Source organism: Arachis hypogaea, chromosome 9, assembly GCF_003086295.3.
Source record: "Arachis hypogaea cultivar Tifrunner chromosome 9, arahy.Tifrunner.gnm2.J5K5, whole genome shotgun sequence".
Lineage (NCBI taxonomy): Eukaryota > Viridiplantae > Streptophyta > Magnoliopsida > Fabales > Fabaceae > Arachis > Arachis hypogaea.
This window is the reverse complement of record NC_092044.1, coordinates 51,967,056-51,973,386: the sequence shown is the minus strand read 5'-3', so window position 1 is coordinate 51,973,386 and position 6,331 is coordinate 51,967,056. Positions and strand designations below refer to the sequence as shown.

The window sequence follows — 6,331 nt, the reverse complement described above, 5'->3', positions numbered from 1 at the left end:
AGTCCCGTTACAAAAAGTTTTTGTAACGAAAAATGGAACTGTTACAATTCAATACTATATTTTGTAACAATTTTTCCTGATACAAAAAATTAGAAGCCGTTACAAAAGTGGTAACAAATTTTGATCTTGAAGGTATTTTTCGTGACAGCCAATTTTTTTCCTATAAAAAAATTTTGTTACAAAATGTAACATGATTTTGTAACATTTTTTTTTTAGTTACGAAAGCAAATTAATTATTTTGTAACAACTTTTTTTATTACAAATTACATGCATAATTTACTAAATTATTTTTCAAATTAACTAATATATTAACGCTTTTAATAAGCAAGTTTACATGTATATATATGATATGCAAAAATATACATAAGTCAAACAAGATCCTTTTAGCTAAAATTGTCTTGAAACAAAATAACATTAGCTAGTGAGTACATTGATTAGTTCAACCAAAACATAAAGTTCTAACATAAAAGTTCAACCAAAACATAAAAATTCTAACATAGATTAGTGTCTCTATGCATCAAAACATTCTTGAGCCCTCAAGGAAACATATGGTCACCATTTCAGCACTCTTGTAAATAAGAAAAACCAAAACAAAAAAGTTAGAAACAAAATATAATACTAACTATAACTCTTCCACTAAGTTTTATCCAAAATGTTTAGAAAAATTTCGGCAGAACCTCCCCTAAAACTTGAATATTTCCACCGTCCACGGTTCCAACAAACACAACCAATTCACAACTTGCATCCTTTCAAACAACACAATGCAGTTTAATTGAGCAACCAAATAGAACAACAACCAAATAGTGAATAACAAAACCCGAAGCTTCCAGCTTCCAACAACCAAAACAGTGAAGCACTTAGCCAGATAATCAATCAATTGAGCTGAGCAACAGTTGAAAACCAAAAGCAATTAAATATCAACTCAGTCAATTAATTGAATCAAAGATGAATATTGAAAATAGCTTAAAATAAATTCCAGCAGCATTTCAGCAGTAAATTTGCCTATTTCACAATTTCAATCAATCAGTTCAAAATCCATATGAATTCTTTGACAGTTAAAAACACAAAAAATCATAATGAATTCATAGGAAGGAAGTAAATAAGCCAATTCCAGCAAGAAAACATAAGGAAACAATTAAAACCAATCCAACCAGCAAGAAGCAGAGTAGCACTCAGTAGAACAGTAATCAATGGCCTATCATACAGCACCCAAAATAGTAAAATAAAAAAAGGTAATGGATTTAGGCAGCATTCTATTCATTGAAGTCAATAACCATTTCACTTGCAAGCAGCAGGGGCATAGCAGTTTATCCATTAATTCAACAGAAAATCAATCAAGTCAAACTAAATGATTTCAACAACAGATTTATCAATAAAACCAATCTCAGTTCAGCAACCATCATCTATTCCAACACAAACAATAATAACTCAGCAGCATTTCCTTTCTCATTGAATTTAACAATCATTCAATAAGCAAGCAATGAGGAGGAAAAATCAGCAGCAACCAACAGCAAGTATAGAGCAGCAATAACAGCTTAATGTGAGAAATTATTCAACAACAAATGCACACACAAATATAAGGATTACTTAAATGACTCATCATGCTTATCCACATAAGTCTGCAGTGAAACCACTTACCGTTTCACTTAAGAGGCTTGTAACAACAGCTTTTTTATCAACTTCTTTCTCATTCTCCCTTTCAGGCTCACTGTCAATACTGGTAGGAGGTGGAAGTGCTGAAGCACCAAACATGGCTTCGTCATGAGCAGCTTGGATTTGTTCCTCCCTTCTTGCCTTGATAAGAAAATGGATTTGATCTATGTTTAGTCTTCCATACATAGATGATGCATGTATGTTAACAAGGAACAAAACTGACTATTCACGAATATAAGAAGAGGAATATACCTCTATTTTAGAATACTGGAAACTCTGGCCAATTTGCTTGACCAAGGAAGCATCATCTTTAGCCACTACAGATAGGTGGGCAAATACAATCAGTTCAATTAAGTTTCAGGCTTCAAGCCAAACCCCAAACCATTACTCATTATCATTTATAAGAAAAAATATCATTGGCATTCAATAATTAAAAGAATCACCATGACTAAGCAATGAACAATTAAAATCAGTAAGTATTGGTGGTATTAATGATGAGCGGATAATTTATACGCTTTTTGGCATTGTTTTTAGTATGTTTTTAGTATGTTTTAGTTAGTTTTTATTATATTTTTATTAGTTTTTAGTTAAAATTTACTTTTCTGGACTTTACTATGAGTTTGTGTGTTTTTCTTTGATTTCAGTTATTTTTTGGCTGAAATTGAGGAACCTGAGCAAAAATCTGATTCAGAGGCTGAAAAGGACTGCAGATGCTGTTGGATTCTGACCTCCCTACACTCGAAGTGGATTTTCTGGAGCTACACAAGCCCAATTGGCGCGCTCTCAACTGCGTTTGAAAGTAGACATCCTGGGCTTACCAGCAATGTATAATAGTCCATACTTTGCTCGAGATTTGATGGCCCAAACAGGCATTCCAAATTAGCTCAAGAATTCTGGCGTAAAACGCCAGAACTGGCACAAGAATGGGAGTTAAACGCCCAAACTCGAACAAAAGCTGGCGTTTAACTCCAAGAAGGGCCTGTACACAAAAATACTTCAATGCTCAGCCCAAGCACACACCAAGTGGGCCCGGAAGTGGATTTTTATGTCATTTACTCATCTTTGTAAACCCTAAGCTATCTTTGAGTAGTCTTATGCTATCTTAGATCATGGGGGCTGGCCTCTCGGCCATGCCTAGACCTTGTTCTTATGTATTTTCAACGGTGGAGTTTCTACACACTATAGATTAAGGTGTGGAGTTCTGCTGTACCTCGAGTATTAATGCAATTATTATTGTTCTTCTATTCACTTCAGCTTATTCTTGTTTTAAGATATCACTTGTTCCTCAACTTGATGAATGTGATGATCCATGACACTCATCATCATTCTCACCTATGAACGTGTGCCTGACAACCACCTCGATTCTACCTTAGATTGAGTGGATATCTCTTGGATTCCTTAATCAGAATCTTCGTGGTATAAGCTAGAATTGATGGCGGCATTCTTGAGAATCCGAAAAGTTTAAACCTTGTCTATGGTATTCTGAGTAGGATTCAAGGATTGAATGACTGTGACGAGCTTCAAACTCGCGATTGTGGGGCGTTAGTGACAGATGCAAAAGAATCACTGGATTCTATTCTGACATGATCGAGAACCAACAGCTGAATAGCCGTGCTGTGACAGAGCGCGTTGAACATTTTCACTGAGAGCACGGGACTGTAGCCATTGACAACGGTGATGCCCAACATACACCTTTCCATGGAAAGGAGTAAGAAGGATTGGATGAAGACAGTAGGAAAGCAGAGAGACGGAAGGGACAAAGCATCTCCATACGCTTATCTGAAATTCTCACCAATGAATTACATAAGTATCTCTATCTTTATTTTATGTTTTATTTATCTTTTAATCATTAATCCTCCATAAACATTTGAATCCGCCTGACTGAGATTTACAAGTTGACCATAGCTTGCTTCATACCAACAATCTCCATGAGATCGACCCTTACTCGCGTAAGGTTTATTACTTGGACGACCCAGTGCACTTGCTGGTTAGTTGTGCAAAGTTGTGATAAAGAGTTGAGATTGCAATTGTGCGTACCATGTTGATGGCGCCATTGATGATCACAATTTTGTGCACCAAGTTTTTGGCGCCGTTGCCGGGGATTGTTCGATTTTGGACAACTGACGATTCATCTTGTTGCTCAGATTAGGTAATTTTATTTTATATTTAAGCCTTTTACTTCTTATTTTCGAAAAATTTCAAAAAAAAATTTTTTTGTTCTTCGAGTTTTTTAAGAATGAATTCTAGAGTTTCATGATGATTTGTTGAAGTCTGGCTGGTTGTGAAACCATATATAATCTTTTGGACCGAGGTTTCAACTTATCATCACAAGAGCTTGTTGATTTCTATCAATTTTGCTATTGAAAGCAATGATTTGCTAAAGCTTGGCTGGCCATTGGCCATGTCTAGTGTTTTGGACCGGAGCTTTCTTTGAAAGCTTGGCTGGCTAATAAGCCATGTCTAATTCCTGGACCGGAGTTTTAGACTAGCATTGCAATGATTCCTGGAATTCTTATTAAAAATTTGGAAACCCTTTCTTTTCCACTCAATTTTCGAAAAAAAATCCAAAAAAATTACAAAATCATAAAAAACCAAAAATATTTTATGTTTATTGTTTGAGTCTAGCGTCTCATTTTAAGTTTGGTGTCAATTGCATGTTTCTGTTCTTCTTGCATTTTTCGAATTCATTCATGTGTCTTCATTGATCTTCAAGTTATTCTTGATGATTTACTTGCTCTGATCTTTAAATTCTCTTGTTTTGTGTATTTTGTTGTTTCTCATATGCATTCTCAATTTGTTAGTGTCAGTAGTATACAAACTTCTAAGTTTGGTGTCTTGCATGCATTATTTTATTTTAGTTGTATTTTGATTATTCCTCATCATTAAAAATCCAAAATTTTTTTTTCAAAAGTGTGTCTTTTCTAGTCAATAATACAGAGAATTGAAGATTCAGAACATACAGCAGAGGAATCACACAGAAAAAGCTGGGCATTCAAAACGCCCAGTGAAGAAGGAAAACTGGCGTTTAAATGCCAGCCAGGGTGCCTGGCTGGGCGTTTAACGCCCAAAAGGGTAGAGTTTTGGGCGTTAAACGCCAGAATGGATACCATTCTGGGCGTTTAACGCCAGGATGGCACAAGAGGGAAGATTTTGTTTTTAATGCAAATTTTTTTCAAGTTTTCAAAATTTTTCAAAATCAAATCTTTTTCAAATCATATATTTTCAATCATATATTTTCAAAATCAATTTCTTTCCATTTTCAAAAATACTTGCTAACAATTAATGATTTGATTCAACATTTCAAGTATGTTGCCTTTTCTGTTGAGAAAGGTTTAATGTCTAAATCATATCTTTTCTTGTTAGCCAAGTCATTAATTTTAAAAATCAAATCTTTTTAAATTGTTTTTCAATCATATCTTTTTAAAACCATAACTTTTCAATCATATCTTTTTAATCACATCTTCTTCAAAATAATTTTCAAATCATATTTTTTTTATTTCTAATTTCAAAATCTTTTTCAAAAATCACTTTATCTCTTTCCCAATCATATTTTTCGAAAATCATTCTTCAATTTTTCAAAATGTTTTTAAAATCTTTTTAATTTATTTTCGAAAATTTCTTCCCCTCTTCTCACATCATTCTATCTATGGACTAACACTCCTCCTCAATGCACAATTCGAACTCTATCTTTCTAAGTTCGAATTCTTCTACCTCTTCCTTCTATTTTTCTTTTCCTCTGACACCTCAAGGAATCTCTATACTGTGACATAGAGGATTCCATATTTTCTTGTTCTCTTCTCTTTCATATGAGCGGGAGCAAAGACAAAGGCATTCTTGTTGAGGTTGACCCTGAACCTGAAAGGACCTTAAAACGAAAGCTAAGAGAAGCTAAAGCACAACTCTCTGTAGAGGACCTAACAGAATTCTTCAAAGAAGAGGACAATGCAGCCGAAAACAACAATAATGCCAACAATGCAAGGAATGTGCTGGGTGACTTTACTGCACCTACTCCCGACTTCTATGGGAGAAGCATCTCTATCCCTGCCATTGGAGCAAACAACTTTGAGCTTAAGCCTCAATTAGTTTCTCTAATGCAATAGAATTGCAAGTTCCATGGACTTCCATTGGAAGATCCTCATCAGTTTTTAGCTGAGTTCTTGCAAATCTGTGACACTGTCAAGACTAATGGGGTTGACCCTGAGGTCTACAGACTTATGCTATTCCCTTTTGCTGTAAGAGACAGAGCTAGAATATGGTTGGACTCACAACCTAAAGAAAGCCTGAGCTCTTGGGAAAAGCTAGTCAATGCCTTCTTGGCAAAGTACTTTCCACATCAAAAATTGAGTAAGCTTAGAGTGGAAGTCCAAACCTTCAAACAGAAGGAAGGTGAATCCCTCTATGAAGCTTGGGAAAGATACAAACAATTGATCAGAAAGTGTCCTTCTGACACGCTTTCTGAATGGAGCATCATAGGTATCTTCTATGATGGTCTGTCTGAACTGTCCAAGATGTCATTGGATAGCTCTGCTAGAGGATCTCTTCATCTGAAGAAGACGCCTGCAGAAGCTCAAGAACTCATTGAAATGGTTGCAAATAACCAATTCATGTACACTTCTGAAAGGAATCCTGTGAACAATGGGACGAATCAAAAGAAAGGAGTTCTTGAGATTGATACTCT

General features: G+C 35.1%; 1 non-coding gene across 1 annotated transcript; it reads right to left on the bottom strand.

Moving 5' to 3' along the window:
- Positions 1–5,999: 5,999 nt before the first annotated feature.
- LOC112714087 (small nucleolar RNA R71) lies at positions 6,000–6,107 on the bottom strand. The gene has a single exon (XR_003159043.1). It is a non-coding gene; the product is annotated as a small nucleolar RNA R71 (small nucleolar RNA).
- Between the last annotated feature and the right edge of the window lie 224 nt (positions 6,108–6,331).